The sequence below is a fragment of the Elaeis guineensis genome, chromosome 11 (assembly GCF_000442705.2).
Source record: "Elaeis guineensis isolate ETL-2024a chromosome 11, EG11, whole genome shotgun sequence".
Taxonomy (NCBI): domain Eukaryota; kingdom Viridiplantae; phylum Streptophyta; class Magnoliopsida; order Arecales; family Arecaceae; genus Elaeis; species Elaeis guineensis.
Window position 1 is genome coordinate 12,121,754 of NC_026003.2, and position 20,360 is coordinate 12,142,113.

General features: G+C 38.0%; 1 protein-coding gene and 1 pseudogene across 1 annotated transcript in view; both read left to right on the forward strand.

The window, feature by feature from the left end:
* The window catches only part of LOC105061203 (phospholipase D delta), a 141,542-nt gene that overhangs the window by 80,671 nt on the left and 40,511 nt on the right, over positions 1-20,360 (forward strand).
* Positions 14,709-14,806, forward strand: LOC140852760 (small nucleolar RNA R71; annotated as a pseudogene).

The following is a 20,360-nucleotide window of genomic DNA, read 5'->3' on the forward strand; positions in this document are numbered from 1 at the left end:
TATAACAAAACACGATAGTTTAATGATAATTAAAATAATTATATATAATTTTAAAATAATTTTAATAATTATTTTAAAACTTATAAATTCAAAATAAATATGTTATATGCTTCAAATAATATTTTTAAATTAACTAAAATATAACACTATTTTTATATATTTTTTATTTTATAATTAATTTAAATAATTAAAAAAATAAAATTTTAATTTTAAATATTTGAAAAAAAATTTGAAATTAGATTTAAGTAGCTTGAATCATTCTAAACATGATTCCCAAACTCTAATTTTTTTTCCTAAAATTTATATATTTTTTTAATTTTTAAATAAATAAATATTTAAAAATATTTAAAAAATATATAATTAACAAAAATTAACAATTTTGGTGTCATCGTGTAGATCTTCCAAAGATCTATCACATATAATTAAATCATACCAAAATCATAAGATTTTGGCATGATTTTCTCCTATTTTTATTTTACCTCATTTTTATCCTATTTCTAACAACAAAAACAAAAAAAAAATATTTACTAACAAAATAACAGATTATCTTACCTCCGGTCAAAGATCAGCCTCTTCTCAAATCACTCCTCCAATTTCATGAAATTTTGCCTTCTTTTCTAATTTTTTGGAGATCTCAACGATTAAGTTGCCCACGGCCATGGATATTTTCTGAGAACTCTCAAAGAACACCGAAGGCTTGGTGCTTATTAAAGCACCAAGCCCTCCCCCCATGTGAAGTGGGCCACGCCCATTTCTCTCCCCCCTCCCTCCCCCCAACCACGAGAAAAGGCCCCCACCTTCCCCCCTCCCCCTCCCCTGGGCGGTACGGTTCGGTTCACCCCGAACCGGTATCGAACCGAGCCGTACCGCCCGGTTCCGGGCGGTATGGGCCCGAACCGCACCGAACCGGACGGTTCGGTGCGGTTCGGGGTCGTTTTCCGAAAAACAGGCCCGAATCGGACCGGTAAGGGACCGGTCCGGCTCGGTACGCCCCGTACCGGGCGGTTCAGTCCGGTACGGCGAACCATGCTTGCTAGTTTCTATAATTCTACAAACCTAAGTTAATGATTCCTATCTTGAAATGCAGAATTTATTATTTTATTTTTCAGAATTTAAAGGATTTGAGACATAAAAAGATATAGAGATTGTCATGGGTCCATTGGGATTTTGAGCTTTTTTATGTTGACTGATGACTAGTGGTATCTTATTCATTGTTTTAAAAGGTTTACATATGTTTCCGTCATCTTTGAGACAAGGCTCTCTAGAGATGCCATTAGGCTCATGGTTAAGGCTTTACACTGTTCGACATGCCACATTAAGAGAGTCAAGTGAAGCGTGCATGTTGCAGCTTTATGCATTCTTTGTGGTGGGGGGAAGGTGGGGGGCATAGTTTTTAGCTTTTTATTATTTTTGCAACCAATAGAATGAAAAAGATTTTCATTTTTTCTTGTTTCTTTAACAATTCTTTATGTTGATGTGAACCCAAAGCTTGGTACGGGAGAAATGTTATTGCTAACTATTAAGATTGGCACATATGTTGCATGTCAAATGTGTTCCTTGCCCGATTCTGTAGACAAGTCCATCACCCACATACTTCACCCTGTTTTCAGATTATTTTTCTTAAATTTCTAATCTTGGAATATCCATAATTCCTGAGCCTTTCTTGATTAACCATATGAACACCTTCCACTGTTGCTATGCATTTGTAAATGCTTTTATTCATGATAATAACTAAATGAAACTTTCCTACTTTCTTAACATACTTATATATTGATTTTCTTTTCGAATTTTAGTAATTCTCACACTAATTCAGATAACTTACGTGCGAGAGTTGAAAGTTCATCTTGCTTATCTTCCTTGGTTATTTGTTAGGACATAAGCTGTTCATATGCCCTCTCTCCACGCTTGAATCATTTTAGTTTCTTTGCACATTACCTAGTCTCCATCAGTTATGCTGTTATCTTGTTGGTCTTCTATCAGCCTGTATTGTTGCCCTAGGAGTTGGATGCTTCAAGGAGTGCCATTCAGGACCTAGCTTGCTGAGTCCATAATGTCACCTTGTTGGTATAGTCGACAGTGTAAAGTTGGAAACCTGCCAGGTCATTTTAATTATCAAGACAAAGGCCTTTCCAATAACTTGCCACTGTCACCTCCTCTAACTCGTACAGCCCGTCTCCAGAAGCAAGGCTGGTGGAACCCCTATTCCTTCATCCATTTTTCTATCCTTCTTGAAGACCGTGGAATCTGATGAATGGGAGCTCTTGGTAGTCGATGAGGTATAAGGGCTTTCATCTCTTCCATGTGTTAATGCCTGATATACATTGTTGGCCTATTGCCTAATAGCTTAAGCTTTTGGAGTTAAGTGGTTAGCTAACATAATACCAAGGTTTTACATCCCAGCAGGATAGGGGGCGTCCCGTTTCTGTGAGAAAATGTGACCGGGATGGGATCGGGACTCTGAAACCCATCCTTGCAGCGAGAGCAGAAGAAAAAGGAAAAATGAAGTGAAGGAAGAAAAAGGAAAAATGAAAGGAAATAAGAAGAAAAATGAAAAAAAAAGAAAAGGAGAAGAAAAAGAAAGAAAAAGGAAAGGAAAGTAGATAAAAAGAAAGAAAAGGAAGAAAGAAAAACAAGAAAAAAGAAAGAAAGAAAGAAAGAAAGAAAAGAAGAATGGGATAAAGATGGAGGATATTCAGTGGGATGCTTGACCGGAAATGCTGTCGGGATGGAACGGGATGGCGGGATGTCCTGTTCCATGGAGAAATCAGGACACCTTTATCTCATGGGATTTAAAATCTTGCATAATACTAGAGGGTTTTTTTTTCTTTTCTCCGGCTTTGACAGCATTGATGGCAAAATATCCGTTGGCATTTCCTCATGAATGATATCAAAGCTTAGGTTGCTGGAGGTCTTGAATTCATATCCCTTCTCAGTCAGTTATTCATTTAGTTCACCCAGTTCTCATTTTGACCATTTTAGTTGCTTTTTTTCTTGACTTGTTTATTACTCCATGTGTCATATTATAGTATGATTTTTAATGAGGGTGTTGAAGCCTGATATACAAAGCTGACCCATTCCTTAATAGCTTAAAGCTTTTGCTGCTAAGTGGTTAGTTGACACGATGTAGCTCCTTCGCCTTTCCTTTTCTGCTTGTTGGACTCCAGGCGGCAGTTTGACATTTTGGCTTCCAACTGTGGCTTTGCAATTGCGATATGTACCCTTCCTTCTCCAAAAATGGACTTAATGCTTGCAATCATTTTAGAAGAAGAAGAAGAAGAATCTTCAGATTCACCTTCAAATTGAATTTCAGAAAATTTCTGCTGTGTATGAATTAATATTATCTTGGTTCCCACAGGTTCCATGGTGGGAACTTAGGGCCTTGAGGCCCTTGACTATAATGAGCAACAAGGATTTCTCCTAAGTACTGAGGCCCAATCTTACAGTCTGCAACTTCAAAAAATCCAGATTTCTGTCCTCATCTTTCAGATCTTCTATTATGCTATCCCATGGGTTTAAAAAGTTCTAGTAAGTGTTTGTTGTACCACCCTGAACTGCCATATTCAGGGCATACCATACCGTACCCTGTTGGAACCGATACAAAAGTACCATTCGAGTCGGCATGGACCTACCTATACCGAGGTGTACTGAGGTCAGGTGAATCAGGGCGTATACTGACCCGTACCATCTGGTTTCAAGTGATACCATGATAAAAGGTTAGAAAAATGGCTTAAGAGCTGTCTCGGTACCGGGTGCGAAATGTACCTTACCAATCTATATGGTACTGAACCGATAACATAGTAGTACGGTATCCGGTACTGAGATTGTGGACCTTGGTTCTATTTTGCTGCTCCAGAGACGTGCAGACTAATCATGGTGACCACATATTGCAGTTTGCTGCCTTAGGATGTTGTCATCAGCATTTGAGTGATTCTTGTAAGAGAAATCAGTATATACTACCATGGGATTCAGATATCATGTTATTCTTTGATGTTTACGAGCTGTTTTCAACTTTTTCTAACTTGAAGAGGCTGATCTGAATTACCTTGGTCCATTCATTTTCCATAACTTCATCATTCTCTTATCTACTATGTTGCTCACCAGCTTGTGTAGGTTTTATCTGCACCATAGAAAATTCTAATTGTTGTTGCACATCTCTTATTATTGTCTTTAATCGTTCAATTGCATTCCTTATGTTGATGCAATCACTTGTCACAATCCACATCAGTCATTGTCTCACAATTGTTAAAGAAGCTTTCTAGCTGTGGATCTCCTGCTTGAGTACCACTTTGTATCTCCTGCTTAGAACTAACAAGTGCAACTGTGTTCTAGGAGACTATAGACCAGCCCTAGCTTGACAAAATTCAACTGGAAAATAAGATAGAGGATGGTAGAAGAAGAAATAAGAGAAATTTTATCATTTTCTGCAAACTGAACGCAATTGCAGCAAGCTCTTCTCTTTTATGACTTTAACCGTTCACTACTATTCCCAAAATAGGAATCCTAGGAAACAAGGACTTCACCTTATACTTTCATAGCAAAAAGAACTATCAAAGACTTTAGGCAAAGCTCGTATATCTGTAATTTCCCATATTGAAAGCCATCAAAATTTCTCGAAGGACATTCTTAATGGTTTCAAGATTTTTCTAATCCAATATACTTAAAGCAGGCCATATAGTTAATCTTCCTACTCAAATAGCTTTCAAAGTCCATTAAAACGTGCCCCAAAATTGCATGTGAATGTTACATGAAAGTAGAAATATGTAACCTTCTCCCAAAGACTTAAATTAAATAATCCTGCAAATTCAATACTCAGCAAACAAATACTTGATTTGAGACTTTCCCAACCCTAAATCCCATGCTTTTCTATGAAAACACAAACTTCTATTTATATTGCAATGGTGTTTGTCAATATCTGTGTGCATGTTCCTAAGAAATGTAATAGCAATTTTCATCCTGTTACCTTTTATATATGTAGAATCTGCCCATTCACATAATTGATCATTGATGCACACTTTATTGGAGATGGCCTGCACTATATGGGAAGAACTAGGGACAAGACTTGTGGATAAAGAGCCGTAAAAGATAATGTTTTTATTTCTCATAATCAACTTCATGAATACAGCTCTTTAAATAGACTAAAATAGAATAGCTACTGTAGTAGCTTCATAATTGGATCCACACACATACAGAAGCGAAACAATTGTGTCTAACAATAGGATAAATTTGACCCTAGAATCTATAATAATCACTACCATAATAGTCATGATATTTACGACCATAATAGCCATGATATTCTGACCATAATAGCCATGATATCTGATCTTGGAATCCTTGAAGTCATACTTATCATAATAGTCATAATCTTGACAACTTATTATGATATTTACTCATTTTCCAACACTCCCTGTTGAGTTGGTGCATAGATGTCAAGTAAGCCCAACTTGCCAATGAGAAAATTGAAAAGATGAGAGGATAGCCCTTTGGTAAATAAGTCGGCCACTTGTTGCAAAGTGGGAACAAACGGCATGCAAATAACTCCAGCTTCAAGCTTCTCCTTGATAAAGTGTCGGTCAACCTCCACATGTTTGGTATGGTTATGCTGAACTGGATTATGGGCAATACTGATTACGGCCTTATTATCGTAGTACAACATAGGAAAATTTACGAGAAGATGTAATTCACCTAAAATTTGCTTCAGCCAAAGCAACTCAAAAACACCATTTGCCATGGCTCTATATTCGGCTTCAGCACTACTCCTAGATACAACATTCTGCTTCTTGCTCCTCCAAGTAATCAGATTCTCCCTAACATAAATACGGTAGCCAGTGGTGGATTTTCGGTCGGCTGAAGAACCTGCCCAATCAGCATCCGTAAAAGCCTCTATATTCCTCGAAGAATGTTTCTAGAAAAACAAACCCTTCCTAGGAAAACTCTTCAAGTACCGTAAGATCCTATAAACTGCTTTAAGATGTGCTTTCTGAGGAGATGCGTAAATTGACTTACTCTACTCACAGCAAATGCAATATTAGGTCTTATGTGAGATAAGTAAATCAGCTTCCCCACTAGTCTTTGATATCTCGAAGTGTCAACCACCTCGTCTTTTTCACTGTCCCCCAATTTGACATTAGAGAATGAGAGTATTTGTAGGTCTACACCCACTCATTCCTGTTTCTTTGAGGAGATCAAGAATGTAATTTCTCTGATTCACAACTAACCCCTTTTGAGAGCGAGCAACTTCTATTTTAAGAAAATATTTGACCAGCCCCAAGTCTTTGATTTCAAACTCCTTAGCCAAGCTACTCTTCAATCGTTCTATCTCAGCAACATCATCATCGATTAGGATGATATCATCCATATACACAATGAGAACAGTAATCTTCTTGCTCTCTTCATACTTATAGAGCATAGTATGGTCTGATTGTGCTTGGTAATATCCTTGATTCTTCACTGATCTAGTGAATTTGTCGAACCAGGCCCTTGGAGATTGTTTAAGGCCATATAAAGACTTTTTGAGTCTACAAACTCGGGATCCAAACTCTGTAGCAAAGCGAGGAGGTGCAGTCATATAAACTTCCTCTTCCAAATCCCCATTCAAGAATGCATTTTTAATGTCCAACTACTGTAATGGCCTATCTAGGTTAACAGCTAATGAGAACAACACCCTAACAGTGTTTAGTTTGGCCATAGGTGCAAAGGTCTCCATGTAGTCAATACTATAGGTTTGTGTAAACCCCTTTGCCACTAATCTCGCCTTGTATCTTTCAAGAGAGCCATCAGATTTGTATTTAATAGTGAACACTCACTTACAACCCACTGTCTTCTTCCCTCTAGGAAGATCCACTACTTCCCAAGTCCTGTTCTTCTCAAGTACCCGCATCTCTTCTAACACGGCTTTCCTTCACTCTGGAATTTGTAGAGCATCTTGCATAGTTGTTGGAATCTCCATAAGAGAAAGGTGAGAGGAAAAAGCTGAAAAAGATGGTGATAGATTAGTATAGGGCACATATTTGGATATTGGTTACTTAGTACATGTTCTAATACCCTTACGAACAGCAATAGAAAAATTTAATTCATTGGGTACAATTGGAAAATTGAAATTGGAATCAGAATTGGAATTAGAATTACCTGAAGAATCTCGGTCCAGCTTCAGTTCAGACTCATGACTATGAACAGAAGCCTCGGACTTCTTTCCTTGAAGAACATCCTTTTTAGAGTGACTTTTCCAAAGTGCCTGTCTATGTTTATTTCTCTTTCATTTTGATCATGAATATGTGGTGGGACCATAGGTGAACCTTCAAGTTTTTCATTATTTAAAATATTTGAAGGATTTTTATCAATGTTTGTTACAGAATTTTCACTTTTAGCATCATTTTGCTGGTTTGGATTTTTATTTTCAGCAATAATTTCATTCTTGGACGCAAGTGTAGGGACATCCACACGATGGGGAACAAAGAAAAAATGAATTTATTTTCAAATATGCTAGAATTTTTCACATCTTTCTCTCTCTCCCCCTGAGATGAGAGTTAAAATATGAAGTCTGTTCAAAAAAAGGAGACATCCATTGTTACAAAAAAAAAAATTTTAAATGGGGTCATAGCACTTATATCCTTTTTGGGTAGGTGCATATCTCATAAATACATACGTAATGGCCCTCGGGTCAAGTTTCCCACGATTTTTGTCATAATTATGGACATAAACCGTGCAACCAAATAGTCAATAGGCAGACCAGAGGGTATTTGATGCGTAGTCGTTGATAGCACCAAAAGTAACTCTACTCACTACGTAGGTAGGATGAGTCGAGATCGTATCCTCAGGGATCTTGGGCTAAATTGAAATTGCAAGGTAAAAGAAAGAAGCGTTGTTTTTGATTTAGAAAATAAATTATCGTAAAATTGAGGTAATTAAAAAATAAAAAGAGCTCGGGAGTTTTGAATTAATTTGCACTAGCAGAGTTGTATCTCTTTTTTAACTAAATAGATGTGATTAATCTTAGGAAAAATGCCTGTCTTTCCTCGGCACGCTCCGTACCCGTAGATCACGGCGCGTCTTCGAAAAGTACTAGGTAACCAACTCTTCTTTCCTCGGCACGCCCCGTATCCGTAGATCACGACGCGTCTCCGGAAAGTAAAAGTTGTTCCTAATATTAATCTAACAAGAAAGCATAGATAAAAGCATATGATAGGGAGCAAATAAAGAACTCATGACAATTTAAATAAAAAGCATAATCTTTATTGCATATAAAGAAATACAGGAAAGTTTAGAACAATAAACCATCTCTGTGTCGTTACAAAATTTCTTCTCCACTCCCGAGACCGCTAGCCTAGCTGCTCATGAAGTAGTCCCTTTCTATTCCTCTATGCAAGGCTCTAGAAGAATTTCTGGGCTCCCCTCTAATGGGAGTACAAAAGTATTTTTATAGGTGTTAGGAGGGAGGAGTTTTACATGATTTTCCGATGTGGGACTAAAAAAAATACAAATCTTTCAAAATATTTCTAAATATTATTTTTTTTCTTATTTTCAACTTGTCTGCAATGCGCCCACACCCGCGAGATGCCGCACCCGTGCCCGCATCAGTGCCCGTCCCTCATCCGCGCCCGTCCCTGCGCGTCCACGCCGCGTCACTGCGCGTTGTTCACGCCGCGTCACTGCGCGTTCTTCACGCCGCGTCACTGCGCGTTGTTCACGCGCACTGTTCACGCGCTGCTGTGAGCATTTGAATTCACGTAAACACTTTTTTGTATATTCCAAAAAGAAACAAAAATTCTTTCATAATGACATCTATATCCTTTTTGGATTCCTTGCATAGTATCTTCATTTTCTATAATACCGGATGCGTCTTTCTTTTATTTTAATTTTATTTTAAGTCCAATTTTCTTCAAACTTGAATCTTTTTGATCTATGAATCGGACTCTTTGTATCGGCGATCACCTTTCCTGTAAAACATAGAAAGAAACATCAAATTCTTAATAAATAAGATAAATTAAATATAATTTCTTAATTTAAAATACTTAAATTAAGTGTTTATCACACCCCCCAACTTGAATTTTGCTCGTCCTCGAGTAAAATAGATATATCAGCATCGTGTACCGACTTGATTTTGAATAAAAAGTAGGTTAGACATCCCAAAAGGTAGATGATACTTGGTCAGACCATTAAAAAGATATTTCATTGGATTATCAATTTGACCCAATTAGTGGTTGAGTATTAACTAAAGAAATTTCAGAGCTTTTCTTTCACCAACTCCCCACTTTACTCTTTAAATCCTCTAACTTAATGGGAAAAAGGTTTATTATCTTCTTGCAATTTAGTCTCTTTTTTTTTTTTTTTTTTTTTTTTTTTAAGGAGAAGTTTTGCATACCTCGATCTTTCCACCCAATTTTCATGAAGTAGATTCTTTATTGAGATCAGTAAGAAGAGGGTTGTAGAATCACTCCTAAAATTTGGTCTAGTTCAAACCCTACCATTCATTGGGTTTTCTTAATAATTTATTCCTCAGTATCTCTAAAATTATCTTGACCGTTAATCATTCATTTATTAGGATGCCTAATTGACTCTTAATCAAAATAAAATTTGAATACACAAAACTAATTATTTCTGACCATACTCGAGGATTTGATTAATCCCCCCCCAACTTAATCTACATTGTCCTCAATGGAGTAAGAAAGCAAAGAAAATAAAAGGAGAGAGTGCACCTGGGATAATTTTACTTCGGCAGTTGAAGATAGCTTCATTGATTAATAGGCTCTTGTTCTAAATTCCTGCAGCTGCGGTAAAGTAAAAAAAAAAAATATGAAATCGTTGGGTTGCCTCCCAACAAGCACTAAATTTTACGTCTTCAGCCAGACTGAATTGAGTATTATGGCAGTTTTGGATCTACTAATTCAACAGATTCAATTAATTCTCCATCACTAATTCCATCTATGTAAGGTTTCAATCGTTGACCGTTCACTTTAAAAGTGTTCCCCTGTTTAGGATTTTTGAGTTCTATAGCTCCATGAGGAAATACCTGAGTTACAATGAAAGGTCCGTCCCAACGTGAGCGAAGTTTTCCAGGAAACAGACGCAACCTAGAATTGAAGAGCCAAACTTTTTGATTAGGCTCGAACGTTTTTCGTGCAATAAATTTATCATGATATGCTTTAGTTCGAGCCTTATAAATTTTGACACTCTCATATGCGTCATTGCGTAGCTCTTCAAGTTCATTTAATTGGAGTCTCCTATTGGAACCTGCATTTTTCATATCAAAGTTAAATTGCCGTATGGCCCAAAATGCACGATGTTCCAATTCCACCGGCAAATGACAAGCTTTTCCGAATACAAGTCGATAGGGAGACATTCCTATGGGTGTTTTAAAAGCAGTACGGTAAGCCCATAATGCATCGTCTAAGCGAAGAGACCAATCCTTTCTATCGGGCCTAACCGTCTTTTCTAGGATATGTTTAATCTCCCTATTTGACACCTCTACCTGACCATTAGTTTGAGGGTGATATGGTGTGGCCACTTTGTGTGAAATATTATATTTTTTCATAAGTGCTTCAAAATGTTTATTCGTAAAATGAGTCCCCCCATCACTAATGATCACCCTTGGGAAGCCAAATCGACTAATGATGTTTCGTTGGATAAAATTAATTACAATTTTATTATCATTAGTCCGTGTAGCTATTGCCTCCACCCATTTTGATACGTAATCCACTGCTACTAGAATATATTCAAATCCAAATGAGGCTGGAAAAGGTCCCATGAAATCAATCCCCCAAACATCGAAGATTTCTACTACTAAAATGGGGGTCAGCGGCATCATATCCTTCTTGGATAAATTTCCTGTTTGCTGACATCGCAGACAACTTCGGCCAAATTCATGTGCATCCTTGAAAAGCGTTGGCCAATAAAACCCACTCTGCAGTACTTTTGCTGCAGTTTTTCTTCCACTAAAATGTCCCCCACATGCCGAAGAATGGCAAAAAGTGAGAATGCTTTGGAATTCACTCTCGGGGACACAACGGCGAATAACTTGGTCAGGACAGTATTTGAATAGTTCAGGGTCTTCCCAGAAATAATGTTTAATTTGCGAGAAAAATCGATCCTTTTCTTGTTTTGTCCAGTGAGAAGGTACTTGTCCTGTTGATAAGTAATTGACAATATGGGCAAACCATGGAGGACGGCTAGAAGAGATTGCGAAAAGTTGTTCGTCAGAAAATTTTTCTTTAACCTCATCTATGCCTATCGTGTGTTCAACTAAGATCCTGGAGATGTGATCAGCTACCACATTCTCAGAACCCTTCTTATCTCGGATTTCCAGATCAAATTCTTGTAAAAGAAGGATCCATCTGATTAAACGCGGTTTAGTATCTTTCTTTGAGAGGAGATGTTTCAGAGCCGCATGATCAGAGTAAACTAGAACCTTAGACCCTAACAGATATGAACGAAATTTTTCAAGGGCAAACACTACTGCTAGTAGCTCTTTTTCTGTTGTGGTGTAGTTTAATTGGGCATCGGAAAGAGTCTTGCTAGCATAATAGATCACATGTGGCTCCTTATTGATTTTTTGGCCTAAGACGGCACCTATTGCAAAGTCAGAGGCATCACACATAATCTCAAATGGAATGGACCAGTCAGGGGGTTTTATTATGGGTGCTGTTGTCAGGGCTGTTCGTAATGTGTTGAATGCTTTCAAACAGTCTTCATCAAAGACAAATGGTGTATCCTTGGCCAACAGATTGCACAAGGGTCTTGAAATCTTGCTAAAGTCTTTGATGAAGCGTCTATAAAATCCGGCATGACCTAAGAAAGATCGTATTTGTCGGACCGAAGTAGGGGGTGGTAGTTTTGAAATGACCTCAACTTTGGCTTTATCTACCTCAATCCCTTTTTCAGAAATAATATGTCCTAATACAATTCCTTTCCGCACCATGAAATGGCTCTTTTTCCAACTTAGGACAAGATTTGTCTCCATACACCGTTTAAGAACTTTTGAAAGATTATGGAGACAATCTTCAAAGGTGGTTCCAAACACAGAAAAATCATCCATAAAAACTTCAAGACATTTGTCCACCATATCCGAAAAAATGGCCAGTATGCACCGTTGAAATGTAGCGGGTGCATTGCAAAGCCCAAATGGCATACGCCGAAAAGCGAAGGTGCCATAGGGGCAAGTGAAGGTCGTCTTTTCTTGATCATCCGGAAATACAGGTACTTGATTGTACCCTGAATAACCATCAAGAAAACAGTAGAAACTTTGTCCTGCTAACCGTTCTAGGATTTGATCGATGAAGGGCAATGGAAAATGATCCTTCCTAGTAACGGCATTCAGTTTTCTATAATCTATGCATACTCGCCATCCAGATGATATGCGAGTTGGAAGTAGTTCACCTTCTTCGTTCTCCACCACAGTAATACCAGATTTCTTAGGTACTACTTGAGTGGGACTGACCCATTTACTATCGGATATGGGGTAGATGATTCCAGTATCTAACCACTTTACCACCTCTTTCTTTACTACTTCACGCATGTTTGGGTTCAATCTCCTCTGCATATCTCGATGGGGTTTGGCATTTTCCTCAAAATGAATATGATGCATGCAAATGGAGGGGTCAATTCCTTTTAAATCAGCAATGGACCAACCGATAGCCTCTTTATGTTCCTTCAGAATACCAACCAATTGTGCTTCCTGATTAGGGGTCAAGTCTGATGCAATGATTGCCGGGAGGGTGTCATTGAGTCCTAGAAATACATACTTAAGCGTGGCAGGAAGAGGTTTCAATTCTAACGTAGGTGGTGATTCTAAAGATGGGACTATTGGTGTACTGGCTAATGTGGGCAATGGCTCATACTTGATTGTCCATGGAGGAGTGGTTTTATCATGTGGTGTATCTAACAAGATGTTAACTTCTTTCCTATATTCCTCAAAGTCACACACTCCAGAGTGAGCCAAGCAAGTATCTGAGGGGTCTGGTGCTAGAATTATGGGTGTTGCATCTTCTATAATATCTTCTAGTGTATCTACTTCGAAGCAACTATCCATTGATGGTCCTTGGGAAGCACCAAACACATTCAGTCTTAGTTTCTTATTCCCAAACGATACGTCCATGACTCCTGTCCTACAATTGATGCATACATTCGCCGTAGCTAGGAAAGGTCGTCCTAAGATAATGGGAATTTGTCTGGGGTTGCCACTTAATTCCATATCGAGAACCAGAAAATCAACTGGAAAGTAAAACTCATCTACCTTGACCAAGACATCCTCAAGCATTCCATGTGGTTCCTTAATTGATCTGTCGACTAACTGCAGTGTGACTGATGTGGGTTTCAGTTCTCCAAATCCAAAAAGTTCATACACCGAACTAGGTAAAAGATTCACACTTGCCCCTAAATCCAGAAGAGCTTTTTCAATGTGATAATCTCCTATAACACAGGAAATGATGGGGGCTCCTGGGTTCTTAAGCTTTGGAGGAGTGGCATGCTGGAAGACAGAACTAGCCTGTTCAGTGAGACGTACTTTCTTTGGGATTTGTGATCTAGATTTACGTTTTTGGGTGCACAAATTCTTCAAAAATTTGGCATAAGCAGGGACCTGTTTGATTGCATCTAGAAGGGGAAGATTAATTTGGACTTGCTTAAACAATTCCAACATCTCATCGAGTTTTCCTCCCTTCTTATCTGCAGGAATAGGGGCTTTCAGGGCATCCGGAAATAGGGCTTTAGGCAAGTAAGATGATTCTGGCGCAGTTGGTTCCTTCTCTATTTTTAGGTCCTCCTTGTTCTTGGGTGATTTGGATTCGGTTAGAGATTTAGGGTCGGTCTCATTGGTTTTACTAGTGTGTTCAATGACCTTCCCACTTCTCAGAGTCATGATTGATTTGGCATGTTCAGAAAAAGCTTCTGGGGTATTAGAACTCTCAATCACAAATTGCCCTCTTGGGTTGCTCTCTGGTTGGCTAGGTAATTTTCCTCCTTCCCTCCTACTGAATGCAGTTGCTAGTTGACCTATTTGGGTCTCTAGCTTAGCAATGGATTGTGTGTGGGAGTTAAGGGTCTGAGTGTTGACTTCTAATCTTTCTAGTGCTTTCAGGACTTTTTCCTCAAAAGCTGAGCTGTGACCAGTAGTAGACGGTTGAGGAACATTTTGGAATTGATGGTATGATCCATGCCTATATGTTGAGTCTTGATATTGAGGTCGAGGTGTGGCAGGACCAACCACTGGTTGTGGTCTCCAGGAAAAATTTGGATGGTTTCTCCAGCCGGGGTTATAAGTGTTTGAATATGGATCGTTTCCTGGTCTGCGAGCTTGTTGGACTTGCTGAACCTGCTCGTGCACAAACTCAGGAAATTGGGGTGCGGCTGGGCATTCACTAACAGAATGGTTCGGACTTGCACACAATGCACAAACTTCTTGGATTGGGTTAGGTGGAATCGGGGATTGTCCAGTGTTTAGAAGACGATCTAATTTTTGGGACAGTTCATCTACCTTTTGATGGATATCTATGGCATTTCCTACTTCATATATTCCACCTCTTTTTGAGTTTAACATGGGTTTATCTCTAATAGAGGCAGACATATGATGTAATGAATTTTCACTTAAAATTTCAAACAGTTGCCATGCCTCATCCTCACTTTTCAGCATAAATGTCCCACCGCATGATGCATCGACCATGTGTCGATGTCTTTCAGAGAGCCCATCATAAAAACATTGGATTAACTGCCACTTGGGTACAGCATGGTGGGGGCATTTTCTAATAAGGTCTTTTAATCTCTCCCATGTTTCATGAAACATTTCTCCATCTAATTGGGAAAAACTAGTTATGGCTTTCTTTATTTGATTAGTTTTTCCTATGGGAAAATATTTCTTGAGAAACTCTCCTTGCAGCTGGTCCCAGGTTGATATAGTCATGGAATCCAAAGTATGTAGCCAGTATTTGGCTTTGTCCTTAAGTGAAAAAGGGAATAATTTCAACCTAAGAGCATCATCGGAGAAGTTGTGAATTTTGACAGTTGAGCATATCTCAAGAAATTCTTCAAGATGTTTATAAGGGTCTTCATTACTAAGTCCATAAAATGAAGGTAACATTTAGATTATACTGGACTTAATTTCATATTGAGTGGCCTCCACAGGAGGTACTTGAATACAAGGAGAGTAGGTATATGTGGAAGGAGTAAAGTACTCCTTCAATTGCTTGGGTGGATCATTCTCCTGATTTCGGTCCATCTTTTTATGTCTGTTGGCTCTAAAGGTTCTTTCTATTTCTGGATCAAAAGGTTGGATTTCTGGTTGTAACGATCTACGGCCAAGCATACACCTTACTGTAGAGTACACACAGAAATTTTTTTTTTTTTATATATATTTTTATAATAAAGTGAGAAAAGAATGAAGAAAATCTAAAGAGAAGAACCTAAGAATCTTAAATCTATGAAAAGGGAGAAATTAATTAATGTTTAGATGTTAATTGCAATCAACTTAAACAATCATAGACTCTCTATCCTAGGGTTAACTTAGATCTAGACAGCTCCTAACTTTCAAGACCGCCTTTGAGCACTCCAAGCTCAAGACTGACTAACTGACTCGGCCAGGTAAGCGTAAGATGTGGGAGGTTCCCTGCTCGTTGCTTTCCTTAGACACCAACTAAGTTGGCCAGGTCAGTCAACGGAACCAATTGAAAATCACTTTCTTTAACCACTTGCCTTAGACACCGAGCAATTAACCAATCCGCACTCGGTTCAACTCTAGAGCTTTCTTATCCTATTGAGCTCGAAATTCCTAGGGCTGACGTCTAGTTGATTTTAAATTAAGGTCTAGGTTATGCAAATGCAAGGGAGTGATTTGTGGGCCAAGGAAGGGTGATCAAATCCCCACCTTATCTGGTTAATGGGTTATTGCCCTTAAGATTAATTATGGAGATGCAATGCAAATAAACAAGGTGTCCAATCAAGTTAGAAATTTTTATATTTGAGGTTACGCTATTTTAGTTAAGTGTTATGAAATGTCAGTGGTTTTTTTTTAAATATAATTTTATCTTTTTATTTTTTTTTTTAATTTTTTTTTTTAATTTTGCAAGAAAATAAATTTAAGTGATTAAGTCTAAAAAGCAATAAATTACTGGGCTATGAAAAGTAGCAAATTATTCTAAGCAGCAAAATTCTAAATAGTAAATTAGTTATGCAAGGTAATTCTGTAATTATGCAAATAAGATTATCTAGCTAGAAAGTACTGAAAAAAAAAAAAAATTTAAAACGAGAAATAAAAATTGAAAAGTATTTTTTTTTTTTTTTAATTCAACCGTGCCAAGATCCCCGGCAACGGCGCCAAAATTTGATGCGTAGTCGTTGATAGCACCAAAAGTAACTCTACTCACTACGTAGGTAGGATGAGTCGAGATCGTATCCTCAGGGATCTTGGGCTAAATTGAAATTGCAAGGTAAAAGAAAGAAGCGTTGTTTTTGATTTAGAAAATAAATTATCGTAAAATTGAGGTAATTAAAAAATAAAAAGAGCTCGGGAGTTTTGAATTAATTTGCACTAGCAGAGTTGTATCTCTTTTTTAACTAAATAGATGTGATTAATCTTAGGAAAAATAGCTGTCTTTCCTCGGCACGCTCCGTACCCGTAGATCACGGCGCGTCTCCGAAAAGTACTAGGTAACCAACTCTTCTTTCCTCGGCACGCCCCGTATCCGTAGATCACGACGCGTCTCCGGAAAGTAAAAGTTGTTCCTAATATTAATCTAACAAGAAAGCATAGATAAAAGCATATGATAGGGAGCAAATAAAGAACTCATGACAATTTAAATAAAAAGCATAATCTTTATTGCATATAAAGAAATACAGGAAAGTTTAGAACAATAAACCATCTCTGTGTCGTTACAAAATTTCTTCTCCACTCCTGAGACCGCTAGCCTAGCTGCTCATGAAGTAGTCCCTTTCTATTCCTCTATGCAAGGCTCTAGAAGAATTTCTGGGCTCCCCTCTAATGGGAGTACAAAAGTATTTTTATAGGTGTTAGGAGGGAGGAGTTTTACATGATTTTCCGATGTGGGACTAAAAAAAATACAAATCTTTCAAAACATTTCTAAATATTATTTTTTTTCTTATTTTCAACTTGTCTGCAATGCGCCCACACCCGCGAGATGCCGCACCTGTGCCCGCATCAGTGCCCGTCCCTCATCCGCGCCCGTCCCTGCGCGTCCACGCCGCGTCACTGCGCGTTGTTCACGCCGCGTCACTGCGCGTTGTTCACGCTGCGTCACTGCGCGTTGTTCACGCGCACTGTTCACGCGCTGCTGTGAGCATTTGAATTCACGTAAACACTTTTTTGTATATTCCAAAAAGAAACAAAAATTCTTTCATAATGACATCTATATCCTTTTTGGATTCCTTGCATAGTATCTTCATTTTCTATAATACCGGATGCGTCTTTCTTTTATTTTAATTTTATTTTAAGTCCAATTTTCTTCAAACTTGAATCTTTTTGATCTATGAATCGGACTCTTTGTATCGGCGATCATCTTTCCTGTAAAACATAGAAAGAAACATCAAATTCTTAATAAATAAGATAAATTAAATATAAACACTTAATTTAAAATACTTAAATTAAGTGTTTATCAGTATTCAAGAGTTAGAAATTTTTTTTGTGAAAACATGCAAGGGAGTTTTAAAATTCAAAATCTTTGAGGGCATATGATTAATGAGATGCGTGGCTGTAAGAATTTCTTCACCCCAAAAATAATTAGGAACATTAGTTGCAAAAAGAAGGGCTTTAGCAATTTTCAAAAGGTGTTTATTTTTTCTTTCCGCAATCTCATTTTGTTGTGGGGTATTAGTACAAGAACTTTGATGAACAATACCCTTTTTCAAGAAAAATTGCCCTAAAGTTGAATTAAAAAGTTTCCTACCATTGTCACTCCGAAAAATCTGAATTTTTTTGTTAAATTGGGCATGAACCATAGAGTAAAAATTTTTAAAAATTTTAGCAACTTCAGATTTTTTCTTTAATAGGCACGCCCAACTAATTCTAGTATGGTCATCAATGAAAGCCACGAACCATTTTTTTTCTGAAACTGTAGGAATCCTTGAGGGTCCCCACACGTCACTGTGAACTAATGAAAAAGGTTGTGCTGGCCCATATGGTTATGAGGGAAAAACAACCCTATGTAATTTTGCTAAAGTGCAAATTTCACATTTAAATGAAGATGGATCTTTATTCAAAAATAAATTTGGGTACAAATATTTTAAATAGTAAAAACTCGGGTGGCTTAATCTATAGTGCCACAATATTATTTCATGATCAGTGAAAAAAGAAACAAACTCTAAACAGGTATCCTAAACAAGTCTACCAGATCGTGATCCATCTTCAAGGAAATCGAGTCCTCTTTCTCTAGCAATACCAATCGTCCTCTCCATTGCTAGATCTTGTGAGAATGGTGAAAATTAGCATGACAATTCAGATCATAGGTAAGTTTACTGGTGGATAATAAATTATAGGATAATTTGGGAATATGAAGGATATTATGGAGGGTCAATGTAGGTGAGGCCATGACCGAACCCTTCCTGACAATTGCCGAAAAAGATCCATCAGCAATCTTGATTTTTTGATTGCTTGCACAGGGACTATAAGATGAAAATAATTGAGAGCAACTAGTCATATGATCTGTTGCTCCAGAGTCAACAATCCAAGAATTTTGAAAATCAAGGAAGGTATTGAATGACACAATTGAGTTACTTCGGTGGGCTAGAGAACAAGGAGTGGTGGAGAATTGTGAAGATTTAAACAATCCATACAGTTGCTCCAGTTTTTCCTTCGTGAAGTTGGCTGAGTCAGATTCGATGGATTGCTCCTGAGTAATTATCAGTGGTGGTTTGAAGAGTTCTCCCATTGGGCTTCTTCTTTTGGTTAGGAGGCTTGTCGTGAAGGTGCCAGCAAGTCTCCCGAGTATGCCCCAGCTTCCTGCAATGGTCACACCATGGCCGCTTTTTCCTTTCTCCTTCTACCTTCAATTTTTGGGTTGCAAGAGCTGAACTTTCAGCTTCAGGAATAACACGAGATGAGGATGAATAAAGTATAACCTTCCTTCGACTCTCTTTTAGTCGGATCTCAGAGAACACTTTCCTAATAGAGGGCAGTGGCTTCCGACTCAAGATTCTCCCCTTTGTCTCATCAAATTCTTGATTCACACCTGCAAAGAACATATACACCCTATCAGCATCTTCACCTTTTTTGTGCCTTGCACATTTCTTGGGATCCTTTAACTTAACTGTGCGATTGTTAGAAAATCGGATAGGTAGCATGTGTATATTTCAAAATTCTTTTGAACGCAGTGAAAAACAAACGGGTTAAATCCTTTAACCCTACATGCATAAGATCAAATCTAATCCTATCCAAGCCCAGGAGAAAAATAAATATATAATTTGAAATTTAAAAATAAGTATGAGATCGAATCTCAATACCTTAGCGTGGGTAGATATTCATCGTTACCGATGATCACAGATTCATAGATGCTTGGGCCGCACATATGTCTGACCTCGCGGGTATCCATCGGGATCAATGTTGAACTGATCTTCTCAGGATAGATTCTTTTTCTTCAAGTAGAATCTCAGCCTTGAGAACTTAGATCAACACTTTGATTTGGACTGCGAGATCAACTCCTTAATCTGCAGTCTTTTTCTACTTCTCGTTCTTCGCTCTAGAAGAAAATTCACCTCAACCTTTTGGCGTGTGGAAAGTGGGACGCCCAACCTTTGGGTGTGGAAGAGAAAAGAGGGAGGAGGGGAGGCGTAGAGAAGGGAGAGAGACTTTTTGGTTTCACCAAAATTTTTCTTAGAAATCCTAGAGACCTCTTTATATAATCTCTATCTTGACTTATAATAGGAATCCAATTATCTTAAAAAGGCATTCTTATCTCATAAAAATATTTTACCTTTTTAATCTGATTTTTTTCTCAATAAAATCAGACATAATTGGCATATTATCAGCCCCTTTAAGTAGGTACAAGAGGTGCCCCACCTCATATAGGGTAGGTAGTTTGGGGCACCAAGTAGGGGTTTCTTGACATATGAGAGGGGGTGTGGCCCCTCTCTCTCTCCTCCATGCCGATCCACAAGAAGGGGGCGGGCCCCTCTTGCCATATCCAAGGGGTTGGCGCCCCCTGGTCTTGCCAAAAAAAGAAGCAAACGCCTCCCATCTTTCCATCTATTCCACATGCACACTTAGAGATAATTAGGAGATAATGAAGAGATAATGTTAGGATAATTTATGCCAACTCATTGACATTATCCAATCCTCTTGGGCTCATAATTAAGAGCCCAATTAAATTCAAATAGATTTAGGTTAGGTTCAAGGATATGGATTTGATCAATCAAAGTCTCGAGAAAAA